The sequence below is a fragment of the Mustela putorius genome, unplaced genomic scaffold (genome assembly GCF_011764305.1).
Source record: "Mustela putorius furo isolate JIRA1106 unplaced genomic scaffold, ASM1176430v1.1 tig00537284_pilon_pilon_pilon, whole genome shotgun sequence".
Taxonomy (NCBI): domain Eukaryota; kingdom Metazoa; phylum Chordata; class Mammalia; order Carnivora; family Mustelidae; genus Mustela; species Mustela putorius.
Window position 1 is genome coordinate 2,079,988 of NW_025422422.1, and position 21,644 is coordinate 2,101,631.

Below are 21,644 nucleotides of genomic sequence, written 5' to 3' on the forward strand. Positions count from 1 at the left end.
AGCGGCTAGATTTGGCCGGCAGAACCGGTTTGTGAACCCTGACTAGATAAATTTCATTTTTAACAAATCAAAGGGACTCACCTACAGAAAAATAATATCATTAATCCTCTCATAAAGTAAAAAAATGTATAAAGAAAAAATATATTTATTTTTATTATCCAAGACCTTATTTCTTTGACTTGCTTAAAGTGAGGTTCAAAAGATGAATATTCTGGAGTGTGGACTCTAGGGAAATGTGGTCTTACATAGAACATTCTCACAGTTGGAAGGGGGTTAGCATTCGGTTGGGGGGGGTGTTACCCCCTTATGTCAATCCAGGGGGCAACAACACCAAGTTTTTTTTTTCTCTTCCCTGTTTTCAGTCTGGAAAGCAAATGAGCTAATCGAAGTATTTATACAGAGATGAGTCACTTCTTGTGTTATCTTATGATGTCAGAATTTTGCAATAGGGCGGAGCTGAATTCACAATGGATCTCCACACTCCACTGTGGCTCCGATGAAGATGTGCCTGGGGCTATTTCTAGCAGGAGACTGTATCAGGAGCCACTGCTCAGACCCGCAGTCTGGGGAGCAGACGACACAGTCGTGAGGGTGATGGCTGTGTTTCACCCGCCCTCCCTGGACCTCAGTTTCCACCCCAGCCACACAGGTGGGTGGAATGTGGCTGCACAACAAACACCCTTCTTCTGGAGGGTCCTCGATGAGAAAGGAGGATGGGAGACTCTGTCTGTTAAATAGCTCTGCTGCACTGCTTCATCCTTGGAATGTGGAGTTGTGTGACTGCTATTCCACGCGGTCACAGAGGATGCTAAAGCAAGCAGTTGATGCGTTTGTAGTTGGGGAATCTCAGTGATATGCCCATGAAGCGACTGAACTTCATTCGTTGCACTAACGTGTGCTGGTTGCCTCCCGCCTGCCAGGACCTCAGTGTGGGACAGGCCTGCCAGGCTTTGAGGAGCTCAGGAGCTTAGCACATGTGGTGTCTCACAGCTGTTGAACTTCCGATGCCTAAATGAGGTAGAGGCAGGGCTTGACGCTGGCAGATAGGAATGGTGACGGCCTCCGCTTTCATTCAATCATCTGTTCTGTGAACATACTTGGTGCTACCGGTGGGATGCAGGAGGAATCAGATAAAGTCCCTGCCCTCAGGGGGCTCTAGCCCACAAATAGGATGGCAACAGCGTGCAATAATTATAACAATGGAATGGAATACTTCAGTTCAGAGTGGTGAGTGCTACAGTGGGGAGGCACAGGGGATGGGCCTGAGGAGGTCAGAGAAGGCTTGACCTAAGTGGTGTGTTGGCACTTTGGTGGCCTTCAATGAACCACAGCCCTTAGCATTCCTCTCTTGTGTGGTCCCCTCTTGTGATGAGTCCAAGATTGGGCTGTGACTGGATTAGGCCAATGGCACATCAGCAAGAATGCAGGTGCTGCTGGATGAGTGCTCATGCCTTCCTCGTGGAGTCCGGCTGCCATGCTTTAAAGAAACTCCACCTACCAGGTGGACAAGCGCACAAGGAAGAGAACCTGCGTTCCAGACCTTGCCTCAGCCCAGCGCCACCTGGTGGTCAGCACCAACTGCCAGCTCTGTGGGTCGGGCCATCTGAACCTTCCTTCCTAACCCCTCAACCAACGCCATAAGGAGTAGAAGACCAGCTTGAGTCGACCCACAGAATCCTGAGAATCATGAATCGTTACTGTTGTAAGCCACTCTCTGTCGGGAAGGTTCGTTCCCATCCCCCCATGGATGACCAAAGCAAGCTGAGTCTCGATGATTGCAGAGAAGTTAGCCAGGCCAAGGGAGGAAAAGGAGGGCATTCTAGAGTATTCAGGTAGTAGGCAGATTGACATGGCCGGCATATGGGGCATACGGTAGAGAGAAGCGATTGCGGGAGCTGAGGAGACTGGCCAGGCTCAGATCGGAGCATCTGCAGATGAGTGAGGAATTCCCAAACCACCGGAGGTTCAGTGATGCACTAAGAGGGCTCGCTGCGCTCAGCACAGTTGTACTCACAGCTGTGGTTTATGAGAACAACAGGATGCCAAGTGAGATTAGCAAAAGGAAAGGCACATGGGGCGAAGTCTGGGGAAACCCAGGTGCCAGAGAAATCATCTTTCTTGAGGACGCTGTGTCCTCTCCCAGGGAGTCACGCAGGACACACTCACTTCCCCCGGCAGTGAGCTGTAACAACACATGTAAAACCTTGCCAGCCAAGGAAGCTTGTTCGAGAATCAGCACCCGGGATTTTTACCAGCAGCCATGTTGCGTGATTTTTTATGTCAGCCCGGCAAAGCTATGGTGCCCAGTTGTTTGCTCAAACACCAATCTAAACATTGCCATGAAAGTATTTTTCAGAGGTGATTAGCATGTAAACCAGTAGATTGTAAGTAATGTGATTACTCTGCACAGTGTGCGTGGGTCTCATCCAACCAGTGTCAGGCCTTACGCACAAGCCCGAGGCGAGAGATTTGTAGAGACTGCAGCATGGATACCCGGCCTGTGTTTCCAGCCTGCTCCCCAGCAGAATTTGGGCTCCGCTCTGAATTTCCAGGCTGCCAGTCTGCCCTACAAATTCAAAGTTGCCAGCCTCCACAACTACATGAGCCAATTTCTTAAAATGAATCATGCACTCTCTCTATGTATGTATAGCTCATCGGTTCTGTTTCTCTGAAGAACTGTGCTAAGTATTTTCTGTCCAGCATGTGCCCAAATCCCAGACTCCCAGAAGAAACAGGGTATTTATCATGGGTATAATGTTTGCACAAACGGTTTAGGTAGAGTAAGCTGCTCTTCTCGGTTCATGGTGGGGACCCTCCTAAAATCTCAGTTCCCAGATGCCTATCAAGGGCAACCGGCTGAGCAGGCCTTTTTTTTTTTTTTTTTTTAAGATTTTATTTATTTGAGAGAGACAGTACAGAGGGAGAGTGAGAGAGAGAAGCAAACTCTCACCGAGCAGAGAGTAGAGAGCCGAAAAGGGACTCGATCTCACGACCCTGAGATGATCACCTTAACTGACGGCAGACGCTTAACTGACTGAGCCACCCAGGCGCCCTGAGCAGGTCTTTCTAAGAATAAGCTGTATGGGGGTGCCTGGGTGGCTCGGTGGGTTAGGGCCTCTGCCTTCGGCTCAGGTCGTGGTCCTGGTGTCCTGGGATCGAGCCCCGCATCGGGCTCTCTGCTCAGTGGGGAGCCTGTTTGTGATCTCTCTCTGTCAAATTAAAAAAAATAATAAAAAATCTAAAAAAAAAAAAAAAAAGAATAAGCTGTAGGTTTGCTGTGTTAACTGCTTTCTGTACAGAAGATAAGTTTACATGGTAGGCAAAAGGGAGTTATTGACTTTTTTAGGTGTAAATAAATTATTCCACCCAAGATTCTAGGTGTGCGTGAAGGAGATAGGGAAGGATAACACACGTTTTATTTCATAAGGCCATGCCGGCAGCATGCGGGGGGGGGGGGGCGGCGGCCAAAGAAGGGTTAAGTAGGGAATTAGGCCTCCAGCTCACAGGTCTCTTTGATCAACCAGGCAGAGCAAGGATGGGGAGAGCAGCAGGAGCTGTGGAAGGCATGTCCCCGCTCCCAGGCTGTTACCTCCCCTCCCAGTCAGTGAGAGCCTCAGAGGGTGAGGATGTGTGTGTGTGTCTGTCTGTCTGTCTGTGTCTGAGTCTGAGTCTGTGTCTGCTCCCACACCGGTTCTCCGAGAAGAGGCAGGAGAGGGCTAGATCTGCGGCCGTCTGGGAGGAAGAGTCATCTCTCCAGAACCCTGAGCCCCCATTCCCACCCCAGTGCCCCTGCCCTGGTCTCTCTCCTCTCCTTGAAGCGCCGTGAATGCCAGCAGGGTCCAAAGGCCCACGGAGAACCTCAAAGCAGAGAGTGATCCTAGGAGTAGAGCCCTAGGCTGTGTGGTCCGTGGACCAGCAACAGTTGCATTTCTGGCAAGCTTGTTAGAGACCGAGAATCTCCAGCCCCAGCGCAGCCCAGGCCTCTAGAGAATCAGAACCCAGAGCTCCACAAAGTATGATCAGTGGAGTCTAAGAAGCACCTCCCTATGTCCCCCGCCGACTACGCTGGAGGAAACTCAGCCGCAGAGGTTCAAGGGAGTGTGTGCTGAGCAGCTGGCCGGCAGCGTTCCCTGGGCCCACGGCTATCGGTCTGTGTGGTCCTGGGTATCATCGTCCTCCATGAACCGGGCACTCACAGTGCCTCCCTCACTAGGCTATTGTGAGTTAAATGAGTTACTGCATGTAGAGTATTTAGAACACGTTATGTCCCCGGAAACTGTTAGCTGTCCTTCCAGAGGGCTCATCCAGCTTCTGCTTGTCCTGCTGCCCCCCCTCCCCACCATCAACACACGTGCACACACTCCCCCACCACCAGGCAGGGGAGCGGCCATTCCTCCCTCGCACCTCCCTGATCGGACAAAACCCCTCCCGGAGCTCCTGGAGGCCGGGTCTGAGGTGCCACAGAAGGCGTCTGCTCCCATGTCCTAGGATAGCCTTTCAATTCGTGGGAAAGGACTCGCTCTCCAAGTCTGCTCATCTCCAGGCCCTTCTGGTCCCTAAGATCGCTTTCTACAGGCCCTGGCTGCCTGCCTGGGAGCCCACATCAGTACACAGGGTGTTTTGCCTGTGTCCTTCTTAAAGGACCCTCCTGAGGTCAGATCACGACTCCTGATGTCAGGTCACAACTCCAGGGAGGGTCTCACCCAGCCCGTTCAGATCTGCCAGTGTCGCAGGGCAGGCCAGGCAGGTGGCTACAGGATAGGGACCCCTGGGGAAGTGGCTTCCAAGCTCCTAGCAGACTCCGCACGGAGCCAGGAGAACATGGAACATTCTGTCATCCTGGCCAGCAGCTGCGGGGAGACCCAGGGAAAGGCAAGGCCCTCCATTGGGCTCCCAGAATCATGAGAGGGTGGCCCAACTGTTCCTCCCATGTGTGGGAATCAACTTCAACAATGTCCCCTGTTACCCTTAGGAGAGGGCAGAGGGCGGTGCATCTCAAATGGGGAATGTGCAGCAATCCCTCTCTCTCTTTTTTTTTAAGATTTTACTTACTTATTTTGAGAGAGAGAGAGCACGAATGAGGGGGAGGGGCAGAGGGAGAGGAAGAAGCAGACTTGACCACCCAGCAGGGAGCCCGATGCAGGGCCTCATCAAGGACCCTGGGATCATGACCTTAGCTGAAGGCAGCCGCTTAACCACCTGGGCCACCCAGGCGCCCCGCAGTTGCATTTAGAACTTCCTTTTCAACTTTTGGCTAATGTCCTTGAAATTTAAACAAAGTAAATAAGCCCCTAGGAATAATAATGCCAGTGATGATTATTAACCATAGGTAATATAACTAACATTTTCGGGGGACTTAGTGTTAGCTACCATTAAATTCTTGACATGCATTATTTCCACTAATCGTCTTAACAAGCCTGAGCAAAGTGTGACAGGGACAAACGGTATTAATACTGGCAGCCTATTCACCCCGCTTTGCCCCATTCTAGAGGATTCTGGGTTTCCCTGCTGGACAACAGGCTCTTTCCTATGATCATTAGTGGGGAGGAGAATCACAACGAGCTGAAAGTCTGATTTGACTTACATTTTTGAAGGCCCTGGAGCTTCTCCAAGAAAAAAAAACAAACAAAAAAAAAACTTGTCCAAAAGGCCAGAAAAGTGGTCAAGAGAAAAGTGGGGGTCAGAGCGGAGAATCTGGGGGGAAGCAACCTTAAGGACAGGACACGGAGGAATTTGCTGAGTTAAAAGGATGTTTGGGGTGTGTGTATTATGTGTTTAATGCTATAGCTCCCCTTGGGTACTTCTTTGGGAGATTAATATACATGTTTATATTTCTTCTCAAAAAATGTTTTGAGCTGGAGTTACGTGTCTTCTAGAAGCAACACAGAACGGAGCTAGATCTGAGCCAGCCAGTTTTATTTGTGTTACGCTATTATTATCCCCACCACTTAGAGATAAAGAAACAGAGATGAGAGAATTAAATAACTTGCCTGAGTTGCACTGACAGTAAAGGTCAAAACCAAATTCCACTGAGCAGCCTGTGTTCCTGGATGGCTAGCTCCTACCACAGTGGCTCAGTGGAACATGAAGACTCTGTTGTTTCTAGGCTCGTCCAGGTCAAGGGTTTTCTAGTGGCCCAGATCACGCTCAGACGTGACTCCAGAACTCCTGGGTTGTGAAATACTGTTTTGTTCGCTCCCTTCCTTGAAGTACGTTTCTGGACGTTTCCCGAATTGTCTTCTCACCTTCCTTCCCCTCCATGACCCACCCCTCCCTCACACTTCCAGAAGCCAGCCTCTGGATGAGCTTCTCCAGCGGGGCAGACACTGCCTGCTGTCTTCATCAAGCCTTGACCTTGCACTTTACAGCCAGAGGCTGCCATGGCGAAGGAGAGGCTGGCAGGCCTCGCAGGGCACAGTGGGTACAGGAAGTCTTGCCAAAACCACCCACTCCCTCCCTAATCATTTCTTTTTTTTTTTTTAAGATTTTATTTATTTATTTGACAGAGATCACAAGTAGGCAGAGAGGCAGGCAGAGAGAGAGAGAGAGAGGAGGAAGCAGGCTCCCTGGTGAGCAGAGAGCCCGATGTGGGGCTCGATCCCAGGACCCCGGGATCATGACGGAAGTCAGAGGCTTTCACCCACTGAGCCACCCAGGAGCCCATCCCTCATCATTTCTAGAGCCCACACTGGGAAAACAGCACTCCCTGGAGGAAGTTCTCTTTCCTTTCTCTCCGAAACTCTCCCTGACTTAGAGCTCTACTGTCATAAAATAAAATTAAGCACACCTCGGGCCTCTTTAGGTTGGATGACTTTAGCCCACGTGGTGGCCGAGGGCTGCCAGGAAACCAGTGTCGAAGAGACTGGACTGTAGAAAAGATGGACCCAACCAGTGAGAAGAGGGAAGGGGAGACTTTTTTTTTTTTCTTTAATCATATAATGGTTCAAGCATAAGAAACATATAAAGAATAATATCTGGGGGCGCCTAGGTGGCTCAGTGGGTTAAGCCGCTGCCTTCGGCTCAGGTCATGATCTCAGGGTCCTGGGATCAAGTCCCATGTCGGGCTCTCTGCTCAGCAGGGAGCCTGCTTCCCTCTCTCTCTCTCTCTCTGCCTGCCTCTCTGCCTACTTGTGATCTCTGTCTGTCAAATAAATAAATAAAATCTTAAAAAAAAAAAAAAAAAGAAGAATATCTGCTACCAGCTCTGCCAATCTGTGAACTTCTCATATGCATTTCAAATCACTTTCATACAGATGAAACCATTGTGTATCCCTCCCCAGTCCTGCTCCCTGGCCTCACTCTTTTAAATATGTTGTTCGATATCCCTGTGCATGTATGGGTTTATGGGTTCACTCAGTACGCACGAATGTGTCCTAAAGATACATGGTGGTGTTTTGCACGTTTTAAATTTTTATACCGATAGTGTCATGCTTTACAGAACTTCTGCAGCTCGCTGCTTTCATTCAGTGATACATTTTCTGAGGTTTGGCTACATTAATACATGTAGCTCTTGCTCATTCACTTTACCTGTATGGTATTCTGCTTTGTAAATATTTATGCATTCTCATGTTGTTGGCATTTGGGTTATTTCCAAGCTTTTTCTGATATAAATGTTTTTAAAAAGAGACAACAGGGGTACCTGGGTGGCTCAGGCGGTTAAGCATCCACCTTCGGCTCAGATCATGATCCCAGGGTCTTGGGATCAAGTCCCACATCAGGGTCCCTGCTCAGCGGGGAGCCTGCTTTTCCTTCTGCTTGCTGCTCCCCCTTCGTCTATTCTCTCTCCCTCTTTCTCTCTCTTTGACAAATAAATACATAAAATCTTTAAAAAGAGAGAGAGAGAGAGACAACAGCTCTAAATGGAGTTACCTGTGCTAAGCCCCATGTCAGCAAACCAAGACTTAGCACCTAACCTAAATGTAATTTCAACCTCTTCCAGGAATGTAACCTCTGCATTGATCTGGAATTACCTGGTTAGCTCTAGTGAGGTCATCTGCTCAGTAGACCCCTTCCACCTCCACAGGGAGGTGACTTTGCCTGAAACAATCCACTTTTTGCTAGAAACCTCCTTTTCCAGGGCACTTGGGTGGCTCAGTCGATTAAGTGTCTGCCTGCGGCTTAGGTCATGACCTCAGGGTCGTGGGATCAAGCCCTGCTTTGGGCTCCCTGCTCAGTGGGGAGCCTGCTTCTCCCTCTCTCTCCCTCTGCTGCTCCTCCTGCTTGTGTTTGCTCACATTCTCCCTGTCAAAAAATAAATAAATAAAATCTTTAAAAATAAAAAAAAAAAGAAACTTCCTTTTCATGCTGCTTTCTGCCTATAAAACCCTCTCGTTTCTGTACAGCCCTTCAGAAACTTCTTCGAGTTGCTAGAGGAGAGGCTGCCTGATTCATGAACTGTTGACTAAAAACCAATTAGATCTTTAAATGTACTCAGTTGAATTTTTTTTTTTAACACAAACAATGCTAACTAACTGGATAGGTCAATGTGTACACCCAGAAGAGTTCCTAGGAAATAGGCCTTTGTCACAGGAAGGAGCTTTTCATAGGACATGCATCTTAGGTTACACTTCAAGTTTAGAAATTGCAGCCAAGGGGCACCTGGGTGGCTCAGTGGGTTAAAGCCTCTGCCTTCGGCTCAGGTCATGATCTCAGGGTCCTGGGATCGAGTCCCGAATCGGGCTCTCTGCTCAGCAGGGAGCCTGCTTCCTTCTCTCTCTCTGCCTGCCTCTCAGTGTATTTGTGATTCCTCTCTGTCAAATAAATAAATAAAAATCTTTAAAAAAAAAAAAAAAAAGAAATTGCAGCCAAGGGCATATGAAATGTGCACAATGACTCTGCCTCCAGCTTCCACCCTGGGGAGCCTCACGTCCTAGGTGAGTGAATGTGGCCATCTTTCCAAGAATAGAGTTCCTGACAACACCCTTATATCCAGACTCAGTGGAAGGCACACATACAGACACTACAATGAATCATTTACCTTGTCTTTTTTCTCGTTGGATTTATACTTGGAAATAGTGACATTCTGGAATGTTCTGATGATTCAGACTGAGTGTGACAGTGAGAGAGTCAGGAGGGAGGGCATGACTATTTAGGGAAAAGGAAATGGGATTAATATGCAGAAGTCAGGAGGACTGAGGTTCCACTCAGCCACTTCTGTGTAACAAGCCACCTAGCAAAGATCTGATATTCTCCCAATTACATGGGTTCCTCCGCTGGTCTCTCCTGGGCTCTTTTAGGCAGTCAGTTTCAGCTGGAGGAGCTGCTGAGCAGGAAGGCTCAAGAGGGTCCTACTCACATGTCTGGAAATCGGTGCTGGCTGTCAGCTGGGTTCCCTTGATTCTCCTCCACGTGGCCTCCCCCTTCAACAGGCTAACCCAGCTTCCTTCCACAGTGGTTGTGGGGCAGCATTCCAAGACAGTCAAAGAGGACACTGTAAGGACTCTTGCAGGCAAGGCCTACAACTCTCATAGCGTCACTTCTGCCCAATTCTATTGGCCAAAGCAAGTCATGAAGCTAGTCCAGACTTAAGAAGAGGAAAAGTCGACACCCCTCTTCTTAGAAGGAACAGCAAAGTCCCGGGACATGGAAAAGAAGCATAGGACAAACTGCTTCAGCCATCTTTGAAAACAATCTTCCACAACTGAGCAACATGGGCAGAGATGAACTTTTAACATTCACCACGGAGCTCTTAGCTAGATTCATCTGTGCAATTTCCAAAATAGGTCAGTCTGATATAATTCCCATCAGCCTGACTTTCCTGGCTAGAAAGAGGTTCACAGAGGAATGGAGTTATAAAATTTTTGATGTTGCTGATTCTTCTCTTCACCTGAAAGTCCAGTAAGGAATCTACCTTTCACTTCTGTGAATTAGTTCTTTAAATAAATATTTTTAAAGCACCTAGCATGTACAGTACACTAGCTAGCTGTTAGGGATACAGCAGTCAACAGGACAGGCATGGTCCCTATTATCTCAGAGCTGTTTTTCTATGGAAGAGAAAAAAAGGCATTAAACAATGATTTATGCAGTCAGAGATTTAAGCCCCATAGGAGGAGTAGAAGAGAGGAAAAGCAGAGAGAAAACAGAAGTGGGGACCCTTATCATGACCACGTCAGGGCTCGTGGATACTCCTTGAGGAAGACATGTGAGCTGGTGTTTGGGGAATGAGGAGGCATTACATAGGCAAAGGATGGGGGAGAGTGGTAAAAGGATATTGCAAGCAGACGAAACAGCATGTACTGAGGTCCCAGAGAGGGAAGAAGCCCGTGTGTTTGAGGAACTGAGAAATACACAGAGAAAGTGGGAAAGTTCAACAGACAGAACTGGAGAACAGGCAAAAGCCAGACCAGGCAGAACCTGGTAGACCATGTCGAGGACTTTGGTGGGTCCTGGACAGAACTGTTTCACTGGCAACTTCATATGTTGAAGCTTGAACCCCACAGTGTGACTGTATTTGGGGACAGGGCCTAAGGAGGTCATTAAGGTTAAATAAGGCCATGTAGCTCATAGAGAATGGGCGTTCTTATGAGGAGGAAGAGACACAAGTAGAGCACATGCACAGAGGAGAGTCCATATGAGGACACACAGCAAGAAGGTGACCATCTGTGGGCCTAAGAGAAAATCCTCACCAGAAACCAAACGACCAACACCTTGATCCAGGACTATGGAAAAAAAAGTTTCGGTTTAAGCCACCCAATGTGTGGTATTTTGTTATGGCATCCCTAGCTGACCAACAGAGCATGTGAAATACTGAGATTTGTGCTTTTTTTTTTTAATTTAAAGATTTTATTTATTTATTTGACAGAGAGAGAGATTACAAGTAGGCAGAGAGGCAGGCAGAGAGAGAGGAGGAAGCAGGCTCCCTGCCGAGCAGAGATCCTGATGTGGGGCTCAATCCCAGGACCCTGAGATCTTGACCTGAGCTGAAGGTAGAGGCTTAATCCACTGAGCCACCCAGGCACCCTGGGATGTGTGCTCTTAAAAGATCATACTGGTTGCTATACGGGGATGGGCCCAACGAACAAAAATGATTACTTGAAAGAAGTCAGGAGTCTATCCCAGTGCTCCTGTAGGAGGTAAAGGGGGGCTTGTGTCAGGCTATGGCAGCGGTGACAGACGTAAAAGCCATTTAGAAAGATGTTATTTGTGCGTATTTCTGTGTGTGTGTGTGTGTGTGTGTGTGTGTGTGTGTGTGTTTACTTAGGTATTTACAAACCCAAGATATATGTCAGAAAATGCAATGTATAGAACTTGTTCAGATTCTTATCCAACAAGTGAATGTTAAAAATTTTTTAAAATTCAGTATTCTAATGCCAACTAGATATTTGATATTAAGTGATTATCTTTAAAGATTTTTAAAGTTAGAATTATTGTGGTTATGTTAAAGTAGGTCCTTGTATTTTAGAGATGCAGACTAAAATAGTCATAAATATGTCACATCTGAGATGTTTCAAAATAACCAATTTAGAAATTAAGGATACAAATGACACAAGAATGGTCTTGAATTGATTGTTGTAGCCACGTGATGAATACATCGGAGTTCATTAGAATATTCTCTTTATTAGATATTTGAAACTTTCCATGACAAGAGTTTTTAAAAATGTATGCACAAATATGACCAATAGTGTATTAAAAAACAACAAAGCTGTGCAATGTCCTCATCTTATACAAATAAAATTGATTTTAATAACAGAAAAAAAAAAAAGAGTGACAGCCGTGGAGGCCTGGCTGGACGGGAGGAGGTGAGAAACCGAGACAGCAGGTGTCCATTCTTTTAAGAAGTCTGTCCGTCAGGAAGGGAAGAGAGACAGGCAACAGATACAGGGACAAGACGAGTTATGTTTTTCCTTTTTCTTGTTTTCTTCTTTCTTCTTCTGAGAAAGTTTAAGTTTTGTTTTCTTACAAGATGAAAGAGACGACAGCATTCTTCAGTGCAGGTGGGAGGGGCCTCATGTAAACGGAAGTGCTAGAGACGCGCGAGAAAAGAAGAAAAATAAATGTGTCCAGTCCTACTGGAAGAGACAGAGGGATCGGAGACAAACCGCAGGAGACAGAATGAAGGGATGAAATTCACGTGCAAATGAGAAAATGAAGGAATGAAAAGCTATCTCCTTTATGCTTTTTTTTTTTTTAAGATTTTATTTATTTATTTGACAGAGAAATCACAAGTAGGCAGAGAGGCAGGCAGAGAGAGAGAGAGAGAGAAGCAGGCTCCCTGCTGAGCAGAGAGCCCGATGCGGGACTCGATCCCAGGACCCTGAGACCATGACCTGAGCGGAAGGCAGCGGCTTTAACCCACTGAGCCACCCAGGTGCCCTATCTCCTTTATGCTTTAAACGATCTGGTTGGCTAGAGGTGGTGGCGTGGTGGCCATCCATTTCCAGCTTACACCCGAGTTACCAAGGGAACTAACCCTACCGTGAGCACAGGCCTGCCTCTTCCTCTGCCCTCCGAGGGCTGAGTGTCACTTGGGAGTCTCCCCACAGCAGAGGGCAGGAGCTGAGGGAAGGCGCCACTGCACTATGGGGGGGCGGTCATGGAGATTCGGGGCTCGCTGCTTGCTGGGCCCTCTGGTCCGGCTCCCACTCTGTCTGCACCTCTTCCGTCCAACCTCCCCTTCCCCCCGCCTCTCCCGCAGCTCCCCTGCTTGTTGCTGCGCCTGTTCTACTCACCGTGTGGTGGCTCTGACGGGACTCAGTTCATGGTGGGTCCTTGTGGCTGTGTGGTCACTTGGTGTCCTGTGCTCAGGCGTTCCATTTCTTCTAGGGCCCAGAAGCATGCCTGAAATTGTTTCTCAAAAGGCATTTAGGGGCGCCTGGGTGGCTCAGTGGGTTAAAGCCTCTGCTTTCGGCTCAGGTCATGATCCCAGGGTCCTGGGATCGAGCCCCACATCGGGCTCTCTGCTCAACGGGGAGCCTGCTTCCTCCTCTCTCTCTGCCTGCCTCTCTGCCTACTTGTGATCTCTGTCTGTCAAATAAATAAATAAATCTTTTTTTTTAAAAAAAAGGCATTTAGTTCTTGGGGCATCTGGGTGGTTCAGTGGGTTGAGCCTCTGCCTTCAGCTCAGGTCATGATCCCGGGGTCCTGGGATTGAGCCCCGCATCAGGCTCTCTGCTCAGCGGGGAGCCTGCTTCCTCCACTCTCTCTACCTGCCTCTCTGCCCACTTGTGATCACTCTCTATCAAATAAATAAATAAAATCTTCTAAAAAATAAAAAAAGGCATTTAGTTCTTAACCCCAGAGGCCATGGCCTTGCTCCAGAGTCCCAAAGATCAGCACTATGATTCTCCCGACTGAGACAGGCTGCAAACTCCGCATGGCCTCTTTTCCCAGCACTGACACCTTCGCCACCGAGGGTCTCCTAGACCACACGGCCCACATGGCAGAGGTGCTTGAGGCTTCAGCCAGGGCAGGGCCCTTCCGTGAGGTCCGGTGTGCAGGGTGGTGGCCTGGGCAGCCCAGCCAGCCTTTCCCACTCGCCCCTCCAGGGACAGGCAAGCCCGGATGGAAGGGGCCTGCAGAATGGAGGGAACAGGTACTTCTACGGCCACCACCCAGGCGCTCAGTGCTCAGAACCTTGCTGAGCACATACTTAATTCCACCCTTGTGACTGCTATGGGGAGCAAGACTGAACCTCCTTGGCTTACAGACGAGGAAACTGAATCACAGAGCAGTCAAGAAACTTGTGCAAAAATACTCCATAGTGTGAGATAGAACCAGCAAGAATCCGAGGCACACCCAACCTGCTGAGGGTTTGAATGGACCAAAGGATGAAGGAGGGGCGCCTGGGTGGCTCAGTGGGTTAAGCCTCTGCCTTCGGCTCAGGTCATGATCCCAGGGTCCTGGCATTGAGCACCACATCGGGCTCTCTACTCAGCAGGGAACCTGCTTCCCCCTCTCTCTCTGCCTGCCTCTCTGCCTACTTGTGATCTCTCTCTGTCAAATAAATAAATAAAATATTAAAAAAAAAAAAAAAGGAGGGTGAAGGATAGGCAACTTCCCTCTTTCCTGGAACTGAGACATCCGTCTTCTCCTGCCCAAAAACATCAGCGCTCCTGGTTCTCACGGCTCCAGACTTGAACTAGGACTTCCTGGTGCTCAGACCTTCAGGTTTGGATTAGAGCTGCACCACTGGCTTTCCTAGGCCTGAAGACTGCAGTCGGCTGATCGCGGGCCTCCGTAATCACATGAGCCAGCTCCCCAGAACAAATCTCTTCCTGTGCATCTATAGATCTATATCTAGGTCTGTATATCTGTGTCTCTCTCTGTATCCTATTGGTTCTGCTCTGCTGGAGAACGCTGGCTAATATAATGGCCCCATAAATAAAAAAGCCAGTCCCAACCTGAATTACTGGAGGGAAATATAGCCTCAAAATGGAACCTATTAAACTGGAGTCAGTCCTTAGCACACAGAAGTGGATGGCCTCTCCCTCTGCGTTCCCACCCCCCCCCCAAAAAAACACACACCCCAATCCAGGATATTTAGAAGCCCCAATGTCCCGGATCCAAATATAGGATAATCAAACCAAACAGAATGCCCAGTGAAATCTCCGAGTAACCCAGGAGCAGGTAAAAGAGCTCAGTCAAGGACTTGGAGCACTCTCTTCTACCCGCAACGTTTGTGTTTAGAGCAGCACTTCTCAACCCTCAATGAGCATCCGAGCTTCCTGGAATTTTGCTTAAAAATTCAGGCTGATGAGTCCCACACCAGGAGTTTATGATCCACTGGGTCCCATTAGAGACCAAGGAAATGTGCGTTTCTCACAAGGTCCAAAGTGATGCTGTGTTAGAGTTTTCCAGAGAAGAACGTATAGGAGAGATACAGAGCTATTAACGAATCATAGATATATAACAAATAGGAGATACGTATCTCCTGTTGGTTCTAATAAGTCCCTCCCGTCTCTCTTATATATGAATAATAAGAAGAAATATATATGCTGAGACGTTCCGAGGTCTGTAGTCAGCAAGCCAGGAGAGCCAGGACGTCATTCCAGGCTGAAGGCCAGCAGACTGGATACCCAGGACGAGCCAATGTTTCAGCTTTCGTTCAAAGCAGGAAAAACCAACAACCCGGCTGGAAAGCTCTAGGGCGGCCAGAGTTCTCTCCTACTGGTGGGAGGGGTCCACCTTTTTATTCTCTTCAGGTCTTCAGCTGACGGAATGAAGCCGCCCCCATGAGAGCACAATCTGCTCTGCTCCAGGGCCACTGACTCAAGGGCTGATCTCATCCAGAAACACCCTCACAGCCACACCCAGGATCATGTTTGACCGAGTGTCTGGGCACCCCATGGCCCGTCAGGCTGACACAGGAAACTCAGCGGCACAGAGCCGGTTCTGCAGGACCCTGCCGGTCCCTCTTGCTGTGGCAGGCTTCCATATCCCCACAGCTACCAGTAACCTCAAACCTAGAGGGGAGCAGGGGCTCCCCCCAGCTGGGGAACAGGAGCCACAGGGGTGGCCACGCTCCACGGCGCGCAGGCCGTGCGATGCAGGGAGCCCTGGGCTGAGTGGCCGGAACCCCGTCCTGCCAGTCACAGGACCCACGCAGGCCACCTCACTGCCTGGGCTGGAGCTTCTAGAGTTCACGGATAAAATACAGCACATCCGTACATGAAAATGTATTCGTTTATCTGAAAATTCAAAGTTTATTCAGCATCCTCTTTTTTATTTTATTTTTCGAAAACTGGCAACCCAAGTTTCTTTCTTTGTGAAATGGGCTGCCCCCGCAGCATGGGGATGTGAACAGGTGTGGGGCAGGCCACGGCTGCTCTCCTCGGGCCACAGAGAGGAGCAACGGAGCGAACCTGGGCATCACTTACCTGCCCGGCTGCAGGGAGCACAGGCCCGAAGCCCTGAACCGGGTAGCGGGCGAGGAGGACCCCAAGGGGAGGACATCAGCCCAAGGGGAGGCGGGGAAATGTCAGGGCCCACATTAACCACAGAAGGCTGTCGCTCTCAGACCATCCCTGACACCCGCCGTAAACAGGAAGTTCCCTCCCGTCACAGGCTCCCAGCTCTTCTCGCCAGGGTTAAGAAGATTCTAAACTAGGATTCAGAGTAGTGGTTGGGCCTGGCATTTGGTAATCCCAAACTGGACTGCCAAGCTCCAGACCAGAGGTGCCTCTGGTTTTCCAGCCCCCGGGCCAGAAGAGGCCCCCACACCCACTTCCTGCCCGTGCTAGGGCCCAGACCACAGAGGGAACCCCGGAACCCCAGATCTGGTTTGGCAAGAGGAGGAGCTTCCCCAGGCCCTCAGGGTGCCCGGGAGGGGGTGAGGCACTGTGCAGGTGGACGGCCCAGCTCTGGGGGCAGCTGGCCGCTGGGCCCCCGTGCAGCTTGGCCGCATGCAGGCCACTCTGCCCCTGTGCCCGCTGTACCCAGTCACCTCTGTCCCACATGGCCCTGTGAGCTCCAGGGCAGTCTGTCATCCCCTGCCCTGCAGAAACAGGCTCCCAGCCCCGTAGGCCCCACATGGAGCAACTAGGAAAGGGAGGAGGCAAAGGCCGGGTCAAAGCTACTGAGAGAGAGGTGGGGCCGAGCCCCCTCCATAGGGCTCCCTGGGAGCACAGCGTGGAAGAGTAGACAGACCCCTCCCCCCGACTGCTTTGCCAGCTCTACCGTTCACTTACCGCTTGGCATTCACTTAGCTGCTCCCAACCTCAGTTTCCCTTCTGAAAAATAGGGATCTGATTCTTACCTCGCTGCCTCCTCAGGCTAGTAAGAATCAACTATCTGTGAAACGGTGTTAGACACTATAAGCTGCTATTAGGGACCTTCTATTCACAAGCGTGAGAAACCAGACAAACTAGATGACGTCACAGAGGGATTTACCAGCTCAGAGCCTCAAGACCCAGGGCAGAGAATGGAGGCACTCTCCTTTTCCCCATGCCGGCGTCTCTCTGTGAACCAGCTTCTTCCTCTGGGAGACTAGCTTCTCCCTCAACCTGGAGCATCTCCCAGCTTCACCTCCCAAGAGCCACTGCCCTCATCTTTTGGTGCCAACCTGAGAAATCCCAGAGTTATCATTGGTCCCACCTGGGTCCCCCATCCCCTTGGTGGGTATCAATACGATGTTCCACAGCCTTTTCTAGAACTTTATATTTGCAGAGTTAGGAGGCTCAGTTCACCAAAAGAAGGGAGATATTATTTCCTAGAGAGAAGCAATGTGATAGAACTCGATTTACTATGGAAGTAATGTTCTATCAAGAGTATGATAAAGTATATAAAGTATGATATTGTTGGGGCATCTGAGTGGCCCAGTCAGTTAAGTGTCTGCCATTGGCTCAGGTCCTGAGATTGAGCCCCACGTCAGGCTCCCTGCTCAACAAGGAGTCTGCTTCCCCCTCTCTCTCTGCCCCTCCCCACCATTTGTGCTGTGTCTCTCGCTCTCTCTCTTTCAAATAAATAAATAAAATCTTTTAAAAAAGAGAGAGTATGATTGTTACATTGTCCTCAGCATAAGTTGGCCACATTTTCCTAATTCCCGTCATCCTTGGGCTATATTATTGTAAATAGTGGCTAAGACCCCAGGCTCTGGAACTCAGACTGTCTGTAACTTAAATTCTGGTTCTAGTACTTTCTAGCTGTGTGACCTTAGACAAGCTGCTTAACGTCTCTGTGCCTCAGTTTAATGTTTGGGAAGATTAAATGAGTTGATTCAAGGGGAATGTGAAGAAGAGCACCTGGTACCTGCCAGGTGCTCAATAAAGATTAATCACTATTGTCCGAGAAAAGAATGGCAGCGCCAACTGTTTGAGGGGAACCTATATGAGGGGGAACTGGGAATAAAACCAACACCCTCCACTTACTCCCTAGCTTTCTCCCAGGAAGCACTTACAATCTTAGGAACTACAGTTCAACAAAGACTTCCCAGGAAGTTTACAAGTAGTTACCAGACAAAGTCTCTCTCCTCCAGAAGCTTGCAGCCGAGTAAGGGTGGCCGACAACCAAACAGAGGGCTTTCCCGCAAGCTCTCTTGTGCTGGTTACAAGCAGGCACACGGCTCTGTGAGAAACCAGGAGGACACTGGGTCCAGAGGAAGCTGGCTTGAGAAAACCACACCTGAGCAAGACCCAGGGACAGGCAAGAGCTTGCCAAGCAAGGAAAGGCAGCAGGCCATGGTGCTAGGCAGTCCTCAAGCTAGCGTGTCTCAGCTCCAGACGCATGCTTCCTCGCTTCGTGCCGCTGGGGCTAGAGCCTTGCAAAGTCCCTGTCCCCTTGTCAGCTGCTTTCCTGCAGGGCCTGCCAACAGAGGACTCTAGAAGCGGACCGGCATGCAGGAGGACAGAAGGGACGTGCTCCTTGTCTGTTCACTGTCCTGCCAGCTTCTCCCCAGCAAGAGCCCGACAGACAGCCCGGAAGCATCTGGTGAGGCCTCCCGTGCTCTGTAGCCTCGGAGCAGGAAGCAACCAAGCAAACCAGTGGGCAGGAAGCATCCGAAAGCCCGGTGTGCAAATGGCCCTCATGCCTAGGACCTGGTACCAGAGAGGAGCGGCTGGGGACAAGAGCCAGCCCCGGGGCAGTTCAGAAACAAGACCCCAGGCCCTAAGAGGTGTGGAGCTACCAGGAGGGCCTGAGCCACGGGAGCTGTGGTGCAAGGCAGGGAACCAAAGCTCCCACGCACTCCAACACCCCCTCTGCCTTCTAAGCACCGGTTTGTTCAGATGTCATCAAGGCCAGACCCAGGGCCAGGACTCTGAACATAGCAGGTTGGGGGATGGGGGGGCTCTAAGGAAAGGGGGTGGCAACCACACCCCCCAGACAACAGGGGAGCCGGCTGTCCTCTGAGTAACTTGGAGGTGGCATGGGCCAAGTCCCCACCCCTATTACTAAGAGGAAGTTCTCTAGGAGCTCCTCTGAGATTCTTCAGCAGGAGCCGTGAGTGTTGGGACCCGCACGTGAGAAGTACATATGGGAGAGGTAGAGGGGTGCTATTACAACAGGCCTGGGATGGGGCGCCTGGGCTAAGTCGTTAGGCGGCTGCCTTGGGCTCAGGTCATGATCCCAGGGTTCCCTCTCAGCGGGAGGCCTGCTTCTCCCTCCCCCGCTGCCCCTGCTTGTGTTCCCTCTCTCACTACTCTCTCTCTCTCTCTCTCTCCCTCTCTCTGTCAAATAAATAAATAAGTAAGATCTTTTTAAAAAAATTAAATAAAACAGGCCTGGTAGATTTCTAGGTAGAAATCTAGGAGGTTGGTCGGTCAATAGCTGATTTATGGCATCGAAGACTTCGGTCTTCAACCTTCTTATTCTCTCGTGTGGCTTGTATTTCCACCTTTCCTCTCTAGCCAAAGCCTTTGGGCTCCAGATACACAAACTCACCCAACCATCTCCACGGGAACACTTCATGGCAGTCTAAACTGAGCAAAATTAAAGCCTCCCTTTCCTCCAAATCTGTCCCATCTTCCCTATTGCCAAGAATCATAACACATTCACCAAGTTACCTAGGCTCAAACCCTAAGGGTCAAGGCCAACATCCCCTTTCCCTGACCCACAGCCCAGACGACCAGGCCCGTCTTGCCCTGCTGAAGGACTCAGACCCATCCGCACCCCTCACACCTGCTCTGCCCGCCCCCACCCCGCTCCTCCCACCCCCCCACCCCCCCACCCCCCTACCCCCCTACCCCACCCTGCCCCGCCCCTGCAGAGCCGCCCTCATCCTCACACCCTTTCAGCACCAGGAGCCCCATGCATCTCCCGAGCCCCACTCTCCTCTCCAAAGCTGCGGTTGATCTCAGGCCCCATTGCATGGCTCAGACCCCCTTACCGAGCGGGAGGCCCCGCGGCCTGTCCCTCCCAGGCTTCCCATCAGGGCTCGCCATATTCCCAGAGCAGCCGGCCTCAGGGCCTCCCCCGTGTTGGAGCTTGAGGCCAGGGACCCAGACTTCAGCACCAACCAGTGGCCTAGGAGAGGGGCTGGAATCCCCCCCCCCCTCGCTCTGAGGCGGCACTCCCTGGCAGTGACAATAGTCCTGAGCAGCGCCAGGATCCATGAATCCCAGGCGGAGCTGGGCCACTGCAGCAGGGTCGCCGTGTGACCGCAGGAACCCAGGGTCCCCCAGGCTTCTGTGTCCCTCTCACAGCCCCCAGGACCCAAGGGAGGGCCCAGGACGTACCGGGGAGGCCCAGTGACCGGTGACCTTTCTACTGAGCTCCCGTGTCCCCACCGGCTCCTCTGCCTTTTCATCTCTGACCGGATCACCAGGCGCTGCCGATGGACTGATCTGACCACCGGGAGCAGGAAACGCTCTAAAGAGACCATTTGCTCTTACATTCAGAAACCCGTCTTTGCTGTTCTACTTTTGCCTTATGTTTTAAAGAGAGCTTTGTTTCAGGCCTTTTTTCTGAAGGGCTTGAAGAGGCCTTTGGACTAAAGCAATAAAATTCCGACCTTTCTTTTATATATAGAACATCACATAATTTTTCATCTTAGAAATTGTACAACATTTCTGGGTCTAAAATGAAAAGCATAGATATACAATCTAAAATTCATTCCAAAAAAGATGTTTCCTAAAGGGACATAGAGATGACTTGCAAAATATTTTTCTTTAGTTTTATTTATCTGTTTTCAGGGTTCCCAGATGCTTTATACTCACTCCCAACAGTCCTGATTCCATTACACACTCTGCAAGTCAATGTGAGAGATATTTTAAAGAAAGTTTTGAGGTTCTGCATTTTACAAAAAGTTTCAAACCCAAATTAACATAAATGAAACAAATCAATAGCGATAATTTAAGAGCATCTATGTCCCACAGAAACTCTGTAGTCAACAAAGTTCATGGTCTATGTCGCAATAACTTTATGGTTTAAACGTATATTCCTACACCTAAAATATAGATTTCATTTGTAGAAAAAAATAGTGGCAAACACTAATTCAGGAGGATAACTAGAACACAGAGGAAACTGATAATTTGGGAAGAAAGAGGGTGCCTATTTTGGGATCATCACTTTTTTATACAGCAAGGTGACCCCTCTAGCTTTGCTTATAATATGACAAAGTAGAATCAACAGAATATCCATAAACAATAAGCCAATAATACTAAGCATCCATTAAAAAAGAAATGTGCTGGGGCACCTGGGTGGCTCAGTGGATTAAGCCACTGCCTTCGGCTCAGGTCATGATCTCAGTGTCCTGGGATTGAGCCCTGCCTTGAGCCCTGTATCGGGCTCTCTGCTCAGCAGGGAGCCTGCTTCCCCATTTCTCTCTGCCTGACTCTCTGCCTACTTGTGATCTCTCTCTGTGTCAAATAAATAAATAAATAAAATCTTAAAAAAAATTTTTTTAAAAGAAATGTGCTGATAAAAAAAAAGGCTTATATAAAAAAGCTCTCCCATATTAACTGTTAATGAATTTTTAGAAAAATCTAGAGTATAGTCCATTGCTATTTTAAAGGGGATGGTGTTAGTGTTTATCTGTGTGCATCAGGGTGATGTCTGAAAGTAACCATCTGCTGGCTTTTGTATGTGTATTTTACCTCCTTTTGTCTTTCTTTTGCTACCCAAGGGCTAGACTGAACAGTTTTCTTTCTTCAGTGCACACCTGAGCAGGAACAAATATTCAAAAGCTCTCTCACTAGCAAGATTTCTTTTAGGCCTATTTGCAGAACCAGTTTTTCTTCCCCTGGAGGCAAAATAAGACTGCAGGACTGTGG

General features: G+C 49.5%; 1 long non-coding RNA gene across 1 annotated transcript; it reads right to left on the reverse strand.

Moving 5' to 3' along the window:
* Positions 1 to 11,536: 11,536 nt before the first annotated feature.
* Positions 11,537 to 12,875, reverse strand: LOC123390196. The gene is made up of 2 exons (XR_006604861.1): positions 12,669 to 12,875; positions 11,537 to 11,962 (listed from the first exon to the last, which is right to left on the reverse strand). It is a non-coding gene; the product is annotated as an uncharacterized LOC123390196 (long non-coding RNA).
* Between the last annotated feature and the right edge of the window lie 8,769 nt (positions 12,876 to 21,644).